Source organism: Rhinopithecus roxellana, chromosome 14, assembly GCF_007565055.1.
Source record: "Rhinopithecus roxellana isolate Shanxi Qingling chromosome 14, ASM756505v1, whole genome shotgun sequence".
Lineage (NCBI taxonomy): Eukaryota > Metazoa > Chordata > Mammalia > Primates > Cercopithecidae > Rhinopithecus > Rhinopithecus roxellana.
The window spans coordinates 88,336,230-88,356,116 of NC_044562.1; the positions used below are offsets into that span (position 1 = coordinate 88,336,230).

The following is a 19,887-nucleotide window of genomic DNA, read 5'->3' on the forward strand; positions in this document are numbered from 1 at the left end:
AATGAGGAAGAGGGATTCCTCCCTAACTCATTCTATGAAGCCAGCATTATCCTGATACCAAAACCTGGCAAAGACAAAAAAAGAAACTACAGGTCTACAGGCCAACATCCCTATGAAGATAGACTGAAAAAATGCTCAACAAAATACTTGCAAACTGAATCCAGCTACACATGAAAAAGTGAAAAAGTTAATTCATGGTCAGGCATGGTGGCTAATACCTGTGATCCCAGCACTATGGGAGGTTGAGTCAGGAGAATTGCTTGAGCCCAGGAGTTTGAGCAACATGATGAAACCCCATCTCTACAGAAAAAATAAAAAATAGCTGCGTGTAGTGGTCCCAGCTCTTTAGGAGGCTGAGGTGTGAGGATCACTCCAGCCCAGGAGGTTGAGGCTTCACTGAGCTGTGATTGTGCCACTGCCCTCCAACCCATGTGACAGAATAAGACACTGTCTCAAAAAAAAAAAAAAAAAAAGTTAATTCACCATGATCAAGTAGGTTTCATTCTCACAATGCAAGGTTGGTTCAACATATGTGAATCCATAAATGTGATTCACCACATAAACAGAGTTAGAAAGAAAACCCATATGATCATCTCAATAGACATGGAAAAAGCCTTTGATAAAATCTAACATCCCTTCATGATAAAGACTCTCAGCAAATTAGGTTATCAATGGAACATACTTCAAAATAATAAGAACCATCTATGACAAACCCACAGCCAACATCCTACTGAATGGGTAAAAGCTGGAAGCATTCCCCTTGAGAACTAGCACAAGACAAGGATGCTCACTCTTACCACTCCTATTCAACATAGCACTGGAAGTACTAGCCAGAGCCATTAGTCAAGAGAAAGAAATAAAAGGCATTCAAATAGGAAAAGAAGAAGTCAAATTATTTTTCTGTTCACTGATAATATAATTCCATACCTAGAAAACTCTAAAGAATCTGCCAAAATGCTCCTGGAACTGATAACAAGTTCAGTAAAGTTTCAGGATACAAAATCAATGAACAAAAAATCAATAGCATTTCTATACACCAATAATGTCCAAGCTGAGAGTCAAATCAAGAATGTAATCCCATTCAAAATAGACACAAAAAGAATAAAATACCTAAAAATACAGCTGACCAAGGAGGTAAAAGAAGAACTACAAAATGCTGCTGAAAGAAATCAGAGACAACACAAACAAATGGAAAAACATTCCATGCTGATGGATTGGAAGAGTCAATATCATTAAGATGGCCACACTGCTTAAAGCAATTAAGAGATTAAATGCTATTCCTGTCAGACTACCAGCATCAGTTTTCACAAAATCAGAAAAAATTATTGTAAAATTCATATGGAAAAAAAAGAGCCTAAATAGCCAAAGCAATCCTAGGCAAAAAGAACAAAGCTGGAGGCATCTCATTAACTGACTTCAAACTGTACTATTAATACAAGGCTACAGTGATGGTGGACAGGAGGCAGGACTAGATTGCAGCTCCCACTCGGATGGACAGAGCAGCATGTGGTCTTGCATCGTGAACTTTTGCTCCAGAACTACTGCAGGAATAATTCAGGAAAGTCAAGAGAATCCACAGGCCCTCTGAAGGAAGTGGATTGCTCCTGTAGGACCCGGGAGATGCCCCAAATACTGTGAGTGTCCAAACTGTGGAAGTAGGAAAGGGGGATTGTTCACCTCCAAACACACAACCTTACTGGGGAACCTGAAGGTCTAGATCATGGGAGAAGATTCTGACCTTTTCTGGAGCTGAGTCAATTTAGAGAACCAAGTGAAATACAGGGTTAGAGGAAGTAGCAGGAAAAGCCCTGTGGGCTCTTTGGGTTCCCAAGGAAGCCATTTCTGACTTGTCTCACAGGGCTACCTGGGGAGGACTGCCAGAGGAATTCGGAAAAGATCACAGGTAGAAGGAAAACTCCAGCTGAACTTTGTAACAATTCCAACTGAATAGGAAATCTCCTGGCCAGAACTTGGGGGAAGGCATGAATCTGGTGGGCAGACTCCACAGGCAGGGAAACACAAAAGCACTAGTTGCTTTTGCAGGTGGGAGGCTGGTAGCCTGGGGCAAGTTCTCAGCCCTGTTTGCCCACTGCCTGGAGACAGACTTGGTGCTACTGGGTTGGGGGCACGGTGCAAGTAAGATCAATCTTCTGGGTTTCGTGGAAGCTGGGTGAGGTCTGTGACTCCCAGTTTTCCCCCACTTCCCTGACAACCTACATGACACAGCAGAGGTAGCCATAATCCTCCTGGGAACATAATTCCATTTACCTGGGAACCACACCTCCATCCCCCAGAGCAGCTGTAGCAAGACTCGCCCAAGGAGAGTCTGAGCTCAGACATGCCTAGCCCTGCCCCGACCTGATGGTCCTTTCCTACCCACCCTGGTAGCTGAAGACAAAGGGCATATACTCTTGGGAGTTCTAGGGCCCCACCTACCACCTGATCCTCCCCATACTGCTACAGCTGTTGCTCTCTTGAAAGTGCCACCTCCTGGCGGGAGGGGCCAACCAGCACAAAAGTAGTGCATTAAATGACCAAAACTAAGCACCCTCACAGAGTCCATCTCACTCCCCTGCTACCTCTACCAGAGCAGGTGCTGGTATCCACAGCTGAGAGACCCACAGATGGTTCACATCACAGGACTCTGTGCAGACAACCCCCAGTACCAGCCTGGAACCTAGTAGGCCTGCTGGGTGTCTAGATCCTAAAAAGAGATAACAATCACTACAGCTTGAGGTCTCAGGAAGCCACATCCCTAGGAAAAGGGGTAGAGTACTACATCAAGAGAACACCCCATAGGACAAAAGAATTTGAACAACAGCCTTGAGGCCTAGACCTTCCCTCTGACAGAACCTACCCAAATGAGAAGGAACCAGAAAACCAACTCTGGTAATATGACAAAACAAGGTTCTTTAACATCCCCCACAAAATCACATTAGCTCACCAGCAGTGGATCTAAACCAAGAAGAAACCCCTGATCTACCTGAAAAAGAATTCAGAAGGTCAGTTATTAAGCTCATCAAGGAGGCACCAGAGAAAGGCAAAGCCCAATTTAAGGAAATCAAATAAATGATATGAGAAATGAGGGGATAAATCTTCAATGAAATAGCATAAATAAAAAACAATAAAAACTTCAGGAAACAATGGATGCACTTATAGAAATGCAAAATGCTCTGGAAAGTCTCAGCAATAGAATCGAACAAGCAGAAAAAAGAAATTCAGAGCCTGAAGACAAGGTTTTTGAATTAACCCCATCCAACAAAGGCAAAGAATAAAAGAATACTAAAGTATGAACAAAGCCTCCAAGAAGTCTGGGATTATGTTAAATGAGCAAATCTAAAAATAATTGGTGTTCCTGAGGAAGAAGAGAAATCTAAAAGTTTGGAAACATATTTGGGCAATAATTGAGAGAAACTACCCCACCCTTGTTAGAGACCTAGATATCCAAATACAAGAAGCTCAAAGAACACCTGGGAAATTCATCACAAAAAGATCATAGCCTAGGCGCATTGTCATCAGATTATCTAAAGTTAAGACGAAGGAAAGAATCTTAAGAGCTGTGAGGCGAAACAAGATGGCGGGCTCGTGGTGAGAAGCTGTCAAGGAGTAGAAATTGGTATGCCTAGAAGCAGATGTTAAAAGCAGTTTCTCTTCAGAACATCTTTTTTCATACCACTTGATAAGCATCTTGAAACACCATGGCTGTAGCTGCAGTAAAATGGGTGATGTCAAAGAGAACTATCTTGAAACATTTATTTCCAATTCAAAATGGAGCTTTATATTGTGTTTGTCATAAATCTATGTATTCTCCTCTACCAGATGACTATAATTGCAACGTAGAGCTTGCTCTGACTTCTGATGGCAGGACAATAGTATGCTACCACCCTTCTGTGGACATTCCATACGAACACACAAAACCTATCCCTCGGCCAGATCCTGTGCATAACAATGAAGAAACACATGAGCAAGTGCTGAAAACCAGACTGGAAGAAAAAGTTGAACACCTTGAGGAAGGACCTATGATAGAGCAACTTAGCAAAATGTTCTTTACTACTAAGCACCGTTGGTATACTCATGGACAGTATCACAGACATCGTAAGAATCTGAATCCTCCAAAAGACAGATGATGCTGAGGTTCCTGGGGGAATCAAAGAGAAATGTGCCTCATTTGCCATTTGAGAAAATGTAGTCTGGTGTATTCACTAATATACAGTAAAGTAATAATGATAAAATATCTTTTCATATATTAGAATGTGTACTTGTATATAAAGTAATTCTGGATTTGGCATTCTTATTTAGAGAAACCTATTTTCTTTTTTTCTTTTTCGATTTTAGTCTTTCATTTATGTACGGTCTCCAATTTAGGACTTTTCTGTAGTGCCAAAGCCATACATATTCAGTAGAATATCAAATTACATCAGAAATTCAACACTTTACTATAAAACGGGCTTTGTGTTAGATAATTTTGCTCAACTGTAGGCTACTGTAAGTGTTCTGAGCATATTTAAGACAGGCTAGCATTTGCAATTTATAATATTTTCAACTGATAGTAGGTTTATTGGGATGTAACCCTACCATAAGTTGAGAAACATCTCTTTTTGGGTGTCTACTGTGATTTAAGTATTTTTAATCATCAGCAAAACATTGTTAGTAGTGTAAATATGATTAATAAAAAGGTGCATAGCTTTCATGAAGGAGATTTTTGAATTGCCTTTGAGAATAAACTCATACAGTCTACCAAGAAAATAAATGTTGTAATGTTTCAGTTGTCTTCTAGGAAATAATTAAATTAGTGATATTTTAATCAGGTTTTACTATCTGCTAGGCCCCTTCCATCCATTCTTATTAAATTCTCAAAATACTCCTTTGAAGGAGTATAATTACTTCTACCAAAAAAGTGGGAGAGCCAGGAGCCAAACTATCAGGCTCCAAAGCTTTTTTCAGTGCATCACAATGACAAAGGGGTGGTTTTCTTTCACCCAAGAATGTGCTTTCCTAGAAATTTTTCTAGATAGAATATTATGTAATTTGTTTTGAGGGTTTTTTTTTCCTGGCTGTCTTAAAGATTATGCTAGCTTTAGAACACATGTGAACAGCTGCAGCTCTGTGATTAAAACGTTAAGGTCACTAGACTGGTGTTATGAGAATGTTAATAGGTAATTCTGCTGCCTCTATTAGCTTATATGTGATCCTTAATAGCATTGCTTCCCCTTCAGTTTCTATTTAGGAAGTGAAGAATCTTTTAATAAGGTAGAAAGCTTGCTTTATTTAAATTTGTACTGTAGAATGTTTGTGATACAGTATTTGTAAAATTGGTGTGAAAAATAATTTCTCACTCAAAGTCTATTGTTTGATATAGTTCTTTTAATAAAGGAACTCTAGTTGAAGTTTCAAGTGGCCAGTGAAGTGTGAGGAATAGTGACTAGGAGAGAGTAAAGGAAATAATAATGTTGACCCTCTGTTACCCAAAGGAAATATTTTTAAGTGGTTTACTTTTTCCATTAATGTAAATTTCATTTGGAAACATTAAAAAAACAAGTTTGATTGAACTTGATAAATCAGAAATATTAAAAAAAAAAAAAAAAAAAAAAAGAGCTGTGAGGCAAAAGCACCAGGTAACCTGTAAAGGAAAACCTATCAGACTAACAGCAGATTTCTCAGCAGAAGCCTTATAAGCAAGAAAGGATTGGGGCCCTATCTTCAGTCTCCTTATACAAAACAATTACCAGCCAAGAATTTTGTATCCAGCAAAACTAAGCTTCATAAATGAAGGAAAGATACAGTCTTTTTCAGACAAACAAATGCTAAAAGAATTTGCCACTACCAAAGCAACACTACAAAAATTGCTAAAAGGAGCTCTAAATCTTGAAACAAATCCTGTAAACACACCAAAACAGAACCTCTTTAAAGCATAAATCTCACAGGACCTATAATACAAAAACAAACAAACAAACAAACAAAAAACACCACAAAAAAAAAAAAAAAAAAAAAAACCAAAAAAACAAACCAAAAAAACCAAAATAAAAAAAACCACACACACAGAAAACCAAGGCATACAGGCAACAAATATTACAATGAATGGAATGGTACCTCACGTCTCAATACTAACATTGAATATAAATGGCCTAAATGCTCTACTTCAAAGCTACAGAATTGCCGAATGGGTAAGAATTCACCAATCAACTATCTGCTGCCTTCAGGAGACTCACCTAACACATAAGAACTCACATAAACTTAAGGTAAAGGGGTGGAAAAAGATATTCCATGCAAATGGACACCACAAGCGAGCAGGAGTAGCTATTCTTACGTCAGACAAAACAAACTTTAAAGCAACAGCAGTGAAAAAAGACAAAGAGGGATATTATATAATGGTAAAAGGCCTTGTCCAACAGGAAAATATCACAGTCCTAAATATATATGCACCTAACACTGGAGCTCCCAAATTTATAAAACAATTACTCCTAGACCTAAAAAATGAGATAGACAGCAACACAATAATAGTGGGGGACTTCATTACTCCACGGACAGCACTAGACAGATCAACAAGACAAAGTTAACAAAGAAACAATGGATTTGAAATATACCCTGGAACAAATGGACTTAAGAGATATTTACAGAACATTCTATCCAACAACCACAGAATATACATTCTATTCAACAGCACATGGAACTTTCTCCAAGATAGACCATATGATAGGCCACAAAACAACCCTCAATAAATTTAAAATTGAAATTATATCAAGCACTCTCTCAGACCACAGTGGAATAAAACTGGCAATCAACTTCAAAAGGAACGTTCAAAACCATGCAAACACATGGAAATTAAGTAACCTGCTCCTGAATGAGTATTGGGTCAACAATGAAACCAATAAGGAAATTTAAAAAAATTCTTCAAACTGAAAGACAACAGTGACACAAAACCTATCAAAACCTCTGGGATACAGCAAAGGCAGTGCAAAGAGGAAAGCTAATAGTCCTAAACACTTATATCAAAAAGTCTAAAAGAGCAAAAAGAGACAACCTAAAGTCACACCTCAAGGAACTAGAGAAGCAGGAACAAACCAAACACAAACCCAGCAGAAGAAAGGAAATAACCAAGATCAGAGCAGAACTGAATGAAATCAAACAAACTAACAAACAAACAAAAAATACAAAAGACACATGAAACTAAAAGCTGGTTCTTTGAAAAGATAAATAAAATTGATAGATCATTAGCAAGATTAACCAAGAAGAGAAAAAAATCCATATAAGCTTAATTAGAAATGAAAAGGGAGATATTACAACTGACACCACAGAAATACAAGAGATCATTCAAGGATACTATGAACACCTTTATGCACATAAACTAGAAAACCTAGAGGAGATGGATAAATTCCTGGAAAGATACAACCCTCCTAGCTTAAATCAGGAAGAATTAGATACTCTGAACAGACCAATAACAAGCAGTGAGATTGGAATGATAATAAAAAAATTACCAACAAAAAAAAAGTACAGAACCAAATGGATTCACAGCAGAATTCCACCAGACGTTCAAAGAAGGATTGGTACCAATCCCATTGACACTATTCCACAAAATAGAGAAAGAGGAAATCCTCCCTAAATCATTCTACGAAGCCAGTATCATACTAAAACCAGGAAAGGACATAACCAAAAAAGAAAACTACAGACCAATATCCTTGATGAACATAGATGCAAAAATCCTTAACAAAATACTGGCTAACTGAATCCAACAACCTATCAAAAAGACAATCCACCATAATCAAGTGGGTTTCATACCAGGGATTTAAGCTTAACATACTCAAGTCAATAAATGTGATACACAACATAAAAAGAATGAAAAATCACATGATCATTTCAATAGATGCAGAAAAAGCATTTGACAAAATTCAGCATTGCTTTATGATTAAAACTGTCAGCAAAATTGGCACACAAGGGCCATACCTTGTAATAAAAGCCATCTATGACAAACCCACAGCCAACATCATACTGAATGGGGAAAAGTTGGAAGCATTCCCACTGAGGACTGGAACGAGACAAGGATGCCCATTCTCACCACTCCTCTTCAACATAGTACTGGAAGTCCTAGCCAGAGCAATCAGACAAGAGAAATAAAGGGCACCCAAATCAGTAAAGAGGAAGTCAAACTGTTGCTGTTTGCTGATGATATAATTGTATACCTACAAAACCCTAAATGTTCCTCCAAAAAGCTCCTAGAACTGATAAAAGAATTCAGTAAAGTTTCCAGATACAAAATTAATATGCACAAATCAGTAGCTCTGCTATACACTGACAGTGACTAAGTTGAAAATCAAATCAAGAACTCAACCCCTTTTACAATAGCTGCAACAGAAAAATAAAATTTTTAGGAATATACCTAACCAAGGAGGTGCAAGACCTCTACAAGGAAAACTATAAAACACTGCTGAAAGAAATCATAGATGACACAAACAAATGGAAACACATCCCCTGCACATTGATGGGTAGAATCAATATTTTGAAAAAGCTAATACTGCCAAAAGCAATCTACAAATTTAATGCAATTCTCATCAAAATACCACCATCGTTTTTCACAGAACTAGAAAAAAAAATCCTAAAATTCACATGGAACCAAAAAAGAGCCCACATAGCCAAAGCAAGACTAAGCAAAACAAAACAAAACAAACAAACAAAAAATCAAAAAACAAAAAACCCAGCAAATCTGGAGACATCACATTATCTGATTTCAAACTATATTATATGGCCATAGTCACCAAAACAGCATGGTACTACTATAAATAAAAGCACATAGACCAATGGGACAGAATAGTGAACTCAGAAATAAACCCAAATACTTACAGCCAACTTATCTTTGACTAAGCAAACAAAAATATGAAGTGGGGAAAGGACACCTTATTCAACAAATGGTGCTGGGATAATTGGCTAGCCACATGTAGAAGAATGAAACTGGATTCTCGTCTCTCACTTTACACAAAAATCAACTCAAGATGGATCAAGGACTTAAATCTAAGACCTGAAAATATAAAAATTCTAGAAGATAACATCAGAAAAACCCTTCTAGACATTGGCTTAGGCAAGGATTTTGTGACCAAGAACCCAAAAGCAAATGCAATAAAAGCAAAGATAAATGGCTGGGACTTAATTAAATTAAAGAGCTTTTGCATGGCAAAAGGAACAGTCAACAGGGCAAACAGACAACCCACAGAATGGGAGAAAATCTTCACAATCTATACATCTGACAAAGGACTAATATCCAGAATCTACTAAAACAAATTAGCAAGAAAAAACCAAATAACCCATCAAAAAGTGGGCTAAGGACATGAATAGACAATTCTGAAAAGAAGATATACAATTAGCCAACAAACATATGAAAAAGTGCTCAACATCACTGATGATCAGGGAAATACAAATCAAAACCACAATGACATACCACCTTACTGCTACAAGAATGGCCATAATAAAAAAAAAAAAAAATAGATGTTGGCATGGATGTGTACATAGTAGTTGTACTATGGGAAGCAACATAGAGATTCCTTAAAGAATTAAAAGTAGAACTACCATTTGATCCAGCAATTCCACTACTGGGTATCTACCCAGAGGAAAATAAGTCATTACATGAAAAAGATACTTACACATGCATGTTTATAGCAGCGTAATTCACAATAACAAAAATGTGGAACCAACCCAAATGCCCATCGATCAATGAGTGAATAAAAGAACTGTGGTGTGTGTGTGTGTGTGTGTGCGTGTGTGTGTATATATAAAATGGAATACTACTCAGCCACAAAAAAGGAATGAATTAATGCCATTCAACACAACTTGGATGAGATTGGAGACTTATTCTAAGTGAAGTAACTCAGGAATGGAAAACCAAACATCGTATGTTCTCACTCATAAGTGAGAACTAAGCTATGAGGATGCAAAGGCATAAGAATAACACAATGGATTTTGAGGACTCAGGGGAAAGAGTGGGAAGGGGGTGAGGACTAAACGACTACAAATTGAGTGCAGTGTATACTGCTCGGGTGATGGGTGCACCAAAATCTCACAAATCACCACTAAAGTACTTACTCATGTAACCAAACACCACCTGTTCCCCAATAACCTATGGAAATAAAAAAAAATGAAAAAAAAAAATAAGGCTACAGGAACCAAAACAGCTTGGTACTGATACAAAGACAGATACACAGACCAATGGAACAGAATAGCAAACTCAGAAATAAAGCTGCACACCTACAACCATCTGATCTTCAACAAAGTAGACAAAAACAAGTGGTGGGGAAAGAGTTCCCTATTCAAAAATCATGCTGGGATAGCTGACTAGCCATATGCAGAACAATAAAACTGGACCCCTACTTTTCACCATATACAAAAATCAACTCAAGATGGATTAAAGATTTAAACGTAAGACCTCAAACTCTAAGAATCCTAGAAGAAAACCTAGGAAACACCATTCTGGACATTGGCCTTGGGAAAGAATTTATGACTAAGTCCTCAAAGCAACCGCAACAAAAACAAAAATTGACAAGTGGGACCTAATTAAACTAAAGAGCTTCTGCACAGTAAAAAAAAAAAACAAAAAAAAACAAAAAACAAAAAAACCATCAACAAAGTAAACAGGCAACCTACAAAAAAAGAGAAAATATTCACAAACTATGCATCTGACAAATGTCTAATATCCAGAATCTATAAGTAACTTAAACACTTGAACAAGCAAAAAACAACCCCATTAAAAAGTGGGCAAAAGACCTGAAAAGACACTTCTCAAAAGAAGACAGAAGTTTGTTTTTGTTTTTCCAAAATGGCAGATTAGAGGCATTGCTAGCATACTTCTCCCACTTGGAAAAACAAAATAGTTGTAGAGATTCACACTGAACTTTTTTCAAGAAGCAATGCAGAAACTGAATAGGAAAACCAAAGGAATCTACAGACTCTTTGAAGGAAGCAGAAGGCTGCAGGTTACACTGTGATTCAGGTGAAGGACTGTGAGTTCCCAGAGTATGAAAGGGAAGACTCACTCTGCATTACTCCTGGAATACACACCCCCACTGGGGACCCTGAAAGTCCAGACCATGGGAGAAGGCCCTAACCCTACTCAGCACAGGAACTGACTTGGGGAGGGATGTGGAATATACAAGTGGGAGCAGTGGCAGGAAGATTCTTGCATGCACTTCCAGATTCCAGCACGGACAGAGGTAAGCCATTCCTTACTGTTTCTCACAGGGAACCCTGTGGAGGACAACTAAAAAGTTCAGGCAGTGGCTGCAGGTTGAAAGAAGTCTCCAACTGGGGTTCATGATATAACCTTAGGTGGGGATGAACTCCCTTGGCCAGGGCCAGGGTGGAGGAGAGTGAAAAGTGGGCTGCTGCCATGAGTGCAAGAGCTGCCAGTGTAGAACTAGGTGCCTGGCTTTGCAGTGGACAGGGAGGGGCTTGGCCTGAAAGCTATGGTTGCTATCTCTGCAGGGAACGTATATGACTCAGGACAGTTGCAAGTTCTGAGTGCAGGCTAACTGGAACTTAGCTTGCTGCTGCCAGTGGAACACTGTGGGAGTACATCTGTCTTTCCAAGTGTATGGGATCTGTGTGGGGCTCACAGCCACCTGCTTCTCCCCACTCCGCACAAACTCTTCTGTGCGGCAAATGCAGTAACACTGCCTTTTGGAACATCAACCCAGTGGCCTGAGAACCACTCCTGCCCCTTGACACCCACAGGGGCTGCTGCTTGCCCTGCACAGGGAGACTCAGAGTGCAAACCTACCTGAACCAACCCTCATCTGGCTTTGCCCTGTCACCTGCCCTGGTAGTTTAACACAAAGGACAGAAACTCTTGGGAGCTTAATAGCCCCACTCATTGCCTGAGAAACCAGAGTAACCCCTCTGGACAACATAAAGCAAGCAAAAATCCTATTGCTACTATTGCAGCTGGTTCTCTTTTGCAAGCACCGCCTCTTGGCTGGAGGCCAACCAACACAGTCCATTATAGCATCTCCTGGTAGAATAACAATGCGCCCAGGAAGAAGATGGCTGTGTAATCTCAGCTATCACCACTGCCTGCACCACTCTGGCTAACCAGGAGGTGCTGAGTTTGTCCACAGGACCAGCTCATTACTACTAAAACCAGTGCTTGAGAAAGCCAACACACTAAGGCTATCAATAACCAAGGACTCTCACAGAGTCTATTACCCGCCATGCCCATTAGAGCTGGTGCTGCTACCCACTGTTGGGAGACTTGAGGAGAGGTTACATCACTGGATCCCTTGCAGATATTCCCTAGCACCAGCTCAGAGTGTGGTACCTTCACTGGGCAGCTAGACCCAGAGACCCTGCTCCCTTAGGAGTGGGATCCCCCTGATCCTAGGGGAACAGGGAGTGCACCCCATCAAGAGAACACCCTGTGGGACAAAATAATCCAGATAGCAGGAGTTGAGAACCAGATCTTTCTACTGGTGGGAAGTTTTTTTCAGCTGAGCTGGGCTTAGCAGGAAAAGTCTTCAGCTCTAACCCAACAGACAGACAACCCTGGTGTGTGTGAAGGGTTCTGGAGAAGGGGATATATCCCCCCCACCCATTGTCTACCACTGCAGGCACAGTGGGGGCTTCTCCCATAGGAGCTCAGTGTGAGCCACTATAGACAGCCTTTCTGGAAGACATCAGGGTGACTGCATCCCCATAGGAGAGGCACCCTCCAGGTTCAGGCTTGTTTGAGAGATGGTCACAATTTCTCTCTATTTGGAACATCAAAATTCCTGCAGATGAAAAGAGGTGCCTGTCTGATCTGAAAAGCTGGAGTACTGAAACCGGAGTATTTCTGAGAGGGATAACTTTCCTGCTAACCTGGCAGGGGAGCTGAGGTGGCTCCAACCCTCACCCCTGGTAAGACCTCAGTGCAACTCACTCCTCCAGCTACCTCTGTCAAGGCTGAGACTTCTGCCCATCATTGGGTATTGCATTTACCCATGTGCTTTAGCCACAGCTGATTCCTACCCAGGGACACCTCCCCTACTGGCCTGAAGCTGGAACCATCAAACTAGCAAATAAAATACTGGAGAAAAGTTCGGGCGCAGTGGCTCATGCCTGTAATCCCAACACTTTGGGAGGCTGAGGCGGGTGGATCACTTGAGGTCAGGGGTTTGAGACCAGCCTGGCCAACATGGTGAAACCCTGTCTCTACTAAAAATACAAAAATTAGCTGGGTGTGGTGGCAGGTGCCTGTAATCCAAGCTACTTGGGAGGCTGAGGCACAAGAATTGCTTGAACCCAGGAGGCAGAGATTGCAGTGAGATCATGCCACTGCACTCCAGCCTGGGCGACAAAGTGAGACTCGGTCTCAAAAACAAAAAACAAACAAACAAAAAACTGGACAAAAATAAATAAATAAAGTGCATGCCATGGGGGAATGAGATAAACTTTAAGACACCTCTATCATTATAGCCCCATAGGAGACAGTGATCTTGCCAATATACCAGGGACATTGCTACTACAACCAGCATCTGAGAAAGCCACATGTAAAAACTCTCTCTAGCCAAGGAAGTATTACAGAGTCTTCACCCCTGAAAGCACCAAGAACCAAATTAGGCATTAATATGATAAACATTAAAGTCACATCCTTAAGTGGAAAAAAGAAATTGAAAAACAAACAAAAAAAAGAAACACAGTCAAACCAAACATAAATTAAAGGATAATTAGAAGAAATAATCTACCCAAATGAGGAGGAACCAGAAAAGTAACTCTGGTAATATGACAAAACAAGGTTCTATAACATCCCCAAAAGATAACACTAGCTCTCCAGCAATGGATCCAAAGCAAAATGAACTCTTTAAAATGCCAAATAAAGAATTCAGAAGATCAATTATTAAGCTACTCAAGGAGATTTCAGAGAAAAGTGAAAACTATTATAAAGAAATTTAAAAAGCAGTTCAGGATATGAATGAAAATTTTTCTAGAGAGATATTATCAAGAAAAATCAGTAAGAATTTCTGGAAATGAAAGACACACTTAGGGAATTACAAAATGCAGTAGAAAGCTTTAACAATAGCCTAGAACAAATAGAAGAAAGAATTTCAGAGCTTGAAGACAAGGTTTTCAAATTAGCCCAATCAGAAAAAAATAAAGAAAAAAGAATCAAAAGAAATGAACAAAGTCTCCAAGAAATATGGGATTATGTTAAACAGCCAAACCTAAGAATAATTGGTGTTCCAGAGGGAGAAGAGAAAATAGTAAGTCTGGAAAACTTATGTGAGGAAATGATTGAGGAAAACCTTTCTGGCCTGGCTAGAGATCTAGAAATCCAAATCCAAGAAGATCAAAGAACTCCTGGGAAATTAATCGCAAAAAGATCTTTACTAAGGCATATAGTCATCAGGCTATCTAAAGTCAACGTGAAGGAAATAATTCTAAGAGCAGTAAGACAAAAACATTAGGTAAGCTATAAAGGAAAACCTATCAGAATAACAGCAGACTTCTCAGCAGAAACCTTACAAGCCAGAAGGTATCGGGGTCTTATCTTCAATCTCCTTAAACAGAAAAAACTGTCAGCCAAGAATTTTGTATCCTGCAAAACTAGGTTTTATAATCGAAGGAGAAATAAAATCATTTTCAGATAAACAAATGCTGAGGGAATTTGTCACTAGCAAACCAACACTGCAAGAAATGCTACCAGCCTGGCCACATGGCAAAACCCTGTCTCTACTAAAAAATACAAAAAAAAAAAAAAAAAAAAAAAAAAAAAAAAAACTGGGGAGGCTGAGGCATGAGAATCTCTTTAACCCAGGAGACAGAGGTTGCAGTGAGCCAAGATTGCACCATTGCACTCCAGCCTGGGCAACACAGCCAGACTCTGTCAGAAAGAAAAGAAAAGAAAAGAAAAGAAAAGAAAAGAAAAGAAAAGGAAAGAAGGAAAAGAAAGGGAAAGAAAGAGAAAGAGAGAAAGAAAGAGAAAGAAAGAGAAAGAAAGAAACAGGCCAGGTGTGGTGGCTCAAGCCTGTAATCCCAGCACTTTGGGAGGCCGAGACAGGCGGATCACGAGGTCAGGAGATCGAGACCATCCTGGCTAACACGGTGAAACCCCGTCTCTACCAAAAAATACAAAAAACTAGCCAGGCGAGGTGGCGGGTGCCTGTAGTCCCAGCTACTTGGGAGGCTGGGGCAGGAGAATGGCGTAAACCCGGGAGGCGGAGCTTGCAGTGAGCTGAGATCCGGCCACTGCACTCCAGCCTGGGCGACAGAGCGAGACTCTGTCTCAAAAAAAAAAAAAAGAAAGAAAGAAAGAAAGAGAAAGAAAGAAAGGAGGGAGGGGAGGGAGGGAGGGAGGAAGGAAGGAAGGAAGGGAGGAAAGGAAAGAAAGAAAGGTAGGCAGGCTAAAAGGAGTTTTAAACATTGAAACAAAAGCCCAATATGCACCAAAATAGAACATCTTGAAAGCTTGAAACTCAGGAAGTCTATAAACAATAAAGGAATGAAAAAAGAAAAATCACATACATAACAATTAACATGATGAAGAGAGCAGTACTTCACATCTCAATACTAATTTTGAATGTAAATGGCCTAAATGCTCCACTTAAAAAATACAGAATGGCGTGGCTCATGCCTGTAATCCCAGCACTTTGGAAGGTCAAGGTGGGCAGATCACAAGGTCAGGAGATCAAGATCACGGTGAAACCCCATCTCTACTAAAATACAAAAAAATTAACTGGGCGTGGTGGCAGGCACCTGCAGTCCCAGCTACTTGGGAGGCTGAGGGAGGAGAATGGCGTGAATCTGGGAGGTGGAACTTGCAGTGAGCCGAGATGGTGCCACTGCACTCCAGCCTGGGTGACAGAGTGAGATTCTGTCTCAAAAAAAAAAAAAAAAAAAAAAAAAATACAGAATGGCAAAATGGGTAACAAAAATCACAATCCAAATATCTGCTGTCTTCAAGAGACTCACCTAACATGAAAAAATTCAAATAAACTCAAGGTAAAAGGGTGGAAAAAGATATTCCATACAAATGGACATCAAAAGCAAGCAGGAGTAGCTATTCTTATATCAGACAAAACAAACTTCAAAGCAACAACCATAAAATAAGACAAAGTCAGTCAATATAATGATAAAAGGATCAATCCAACAAGAAGGTATTACAATCCTAAATTTACATGCAACTAACACTGGTGCTTGCAGATTCATAAAACAATTACTATTAGACCTAAGAAATGAGATAGACTGCAATACAGTAATGGTGGGATACTTTAACGTACCACTGACAGCACTAGACAAATCTAGCACGAGACAGAAAGTCAACAGAGAAATAATGGACTCAAATAACATGCTAGAACAAATGGACATAACAGCTATTTACAGAACATTCTACCCAAGAACTATAGAATATATATTATTCTCATCAGCACATAGAACAGTCTCTAAGATAGGCCATATGATAGGTCACAAAACAAGTCTCAATAAATTTTTAAAAATTGAAATCATATGAAGTAAGCAGAATAAAATTAAAAATCAACTTCAAAGGGATTCTTCAAAACTATACAGATACATGGAAATAAAATAATCTGTTCCTGAATGATATCTGGGGTAAACAATGAAATCAAGATGGAAATTTTAAAAAATTTTGAATTGAATGATAATGACACAAGTTATCAAAACCTCTGGGATAGGTGGGGTGCGGTGGCTCACACTTGTAATTCTAGCACTTTGGGAGGCCAAACAGGTGGATCACTTGAGGCCAGGAGTTCGAAACCAGCCTGGCCAACATGGTGAAACTCCATCTTTACTAAAAATACAAAAATTAGCTGGATGTGGTAGTATGTGCCTGTAGTCTCAGTCTCAGCTACTTGGGAGGCTGAGGCACTAAAATTACTTGAATCTGGGAGGCAGAGGTTGCACTGAGCCAAGATGGTGCCACTGCACTCCAGCCTGGTTGACAGAGTGAGGCTCTGTCTCAAAACTAAAAACTGAAAAAACCTCTGGGACACAGCAAAAACAGTATTAGGAAAGTTTATAGTGCTAAACGCCTGCATCAAAAAGTCTGAAAGAGCACAAATTGACAACTTAATGTCATACTGCAAGGAACTCGAGAAACAAACAAAAAAAAAAACTAAGCCCTAAAATAGAAGAAGAAAAGAAATAACAAAGATCAGAGCAGCACTAACTGAAATTTAAACAAAAAATACAAAGATCAATGAAACAAAAAGCTGATTCTTTGAAAAAATAAAATAGATAGACTAAAGTAGCCAAGATAAGAAGAAAACATTAACCAAGTAAAGAGGAGAGAGAAGATCTAAATAAGCACAATTAGAAATGAAATTGGACTCAACCCACAGAACCACAGAAATACAAAAGATCACTTGAGGCTACTATGAACACCTTTTTGCATACAAACTAGAAAATCTACAGGAAATAGACAAATTCCTGGAAAGTTACAACTCTCCTGTATTAAATCAGGAAGAAACAGAAACCCTGGACAGATGAATACAAGCAGTGAGATTGAATCAGTAATTTAAAAATTGCCAACAACAACAACAACAACAACAAAGCCCAGGACTAGATGGATTCACAGCTGAATTCCACCAGATGTTCAAAGAATTGGTACCAATCCTACTGAAATGATTCCAAAAGATTGAGAAAGAGGGAATCCTCCCTAAATCATTCTATGCAGCCAGTATCACCCTGATACCCAAACCAGGAAAGGACACAACAAATAAAACACCAATTTCACTGATGTTGAACATAGATGCAAAAATCTTCAAGAAAATACTAGCTAACCAAACCCAATAGCACATCAAAAAGAAAATTCAAGAGAATTTTGTCCCAGGGATGCAGGGATGGTTTAACATACACAAGTCAACAAATGTGATACATAAACAGAACTGAAAACAAAAAACATAATGATCATCTCAATAGATTCAGAAAAAGCATTTAATAAAATCCAGCATCCTTTATAATTAAAACTCTCAACAAACTAGGCATAGAAGGAACCTACCTCAAAATAATAAAAGCCATATATGACAAACCCACAGCCAACATCATACTGAATGGAAAAATGTTGAAAGCATTCCCCTTGAGAACCGGAACAAGACAAGATGGCCACTTTCACCACTCTCATTCAACATAGTTCTAGAAGTCCTAGATAGAGCAATTAGAAAGGAGAAAGAAAAATGGCATCCGAATTGGAAAACAGGAAGTAAAACTATTGCTGTTTGAAGATTATATAATTGTATACCTAGAAAATCCTAAAGACTCCTCCAAAGACTCTAAGATTTGATAAATGAATTCAGTAAAGTCTCAGCTTACAAAATCAGTGTACACATATTGGTAGCACTGCTATACACTAACAATGACCAAGCTGAGAATCAAGTAAGGAACTGATACCCTTTTACAACAGCTACCAAAAAAATAAAATACTTAGAAAATGTACTTAACCAAAGAGGTGAAAGATCTCTACAAGGAGAACTATAAAACACAGCTGCAAGAAGTAATAGATTATACAAACAAATGGAAATGGAATGGAAGAATCAATATTGTGAAAATGACCATACTATCCAAAGTAATCTTGCATTACAGATCCAATGGAATTCCCATCAAAATACCAACATCATTTTTCACAGAATTAGAAAAACAAATCCTAAAATTCATATGGAACCAAAAAAGAGCCAGAATAGCCAAGGCAATACTAAGCAAAAAGAACAAATCTGGAGGTATCACATTATCAGACTTCAGATTATACTACAAGGCTATAGTTACCAAAACAGCATGGTACTGGTATGAAACTAGGTACATAGGCCAAGGAAACAAAATAGAGAACCCAGAAATAAAGCCAAATATGTACAGCCACCTTATCTTTGACAAAGTAAACAAAAACAAAAATTGGGGAATGATACTTTTTAAAATAAGTGGTGCTGGGAGAATGGGAAAGCCACATGTGGAAAAATGAAACTGGATCCATATTTCTCACCTTATAGAAAAATCAACTCAAGATGAATCAAAGACTTAAATATAAGACCTGAAACTATACAAATTCTAGAAGACATTAGAAAAACTCTTCTAATCATTGGCTTAGGCAGATAATTCATGACTAAGACCCCAAAAGCAAATGCAACAAAACCAAAAATAAATAAATAGAACCTAATTAAACTAAAAAGCTTCTGTACAGCAAAAGAAATAATAAACAGACAACCCACAGAATGGGAGAAAATATTTGCAAACTATGCATCTGACAAAGGACTAGTTATCAAAATCTACAAGGAATTCAAACAAATCAGCAAGAAGAAAACAAATAATCCCATTAAAAACTGGGCAAATGACATGAATAGATATTTCTCAAAAGAAGATATACAAATGGCCAACAAACATGAAAAAGTGCTCAACATCACTAATTGTCAGGGAAATGCAAATTAAAGCCACAACGAGATACCACCTTATTCCTGCAAGAATAGTCATTATTAAAAAGTAAAAAGGAAATGTATTTTGGTGTGGATGTGGGGAAATGGGAACACTTATATACTGCTGTTGGGAATATAAATTAGTACAACTTTTATGGAAAACAGTATGGAGATTTCTTAAAGAGCTGAAAGTAGATTTATCATTCAATCCAGCAATCCCACTACTGGATCTCTATCTAAAGGAAAATGAGTCAGTACATGAAAAGGACACTTGCACATGTATGTTTATAGCAGCACAATTCACAGTTGAAAGATATGGAACCAACCTAAGTGCCCATTGACTAATGAGTGGTTAAAGAAAACGTGGCATATATACATCATAGACTGCTACTCAGTCATTAAAAGGAATGAAATGTCTTTTGCAGCAACTTGGATGGAGCTGGAAGCCATTATTCTAAGTGAAGTAACACAGGAGTGGAAAACAAAAAACTGTATGATGTTACTTATAAGTGGGAGTTAA

The 19,887-nt window shown here is 38.7% G+C and overlaps 1 protein-coding gene and 1 pseudogene across 3 annotated transcripts in view; one reads left to right on the forward strand and one right to left on the reverse strand.

Moving 5' to 3' along the window:
• FLACC1 (flagellum associated containing coiled-coil domains 1) overlaps positions 1 to 19,887 on the reverse strand; it is a 67,537-nt gene that overhangs the window by 17,211 nt on the left and 30,439 nt on the right. The gene's annotated exons all lie outside the window — the stretch shown is intronic.
• On the forward strand, positions 1,452 to 5,569 carry LOC115893253 (annotated as a pseudogene). The gene has a single exon (XR_004053229.1). The product of XR_004053229.1 is annotated as a 39S ribosomal protein L42, mitochondrial pseudogene (transcript).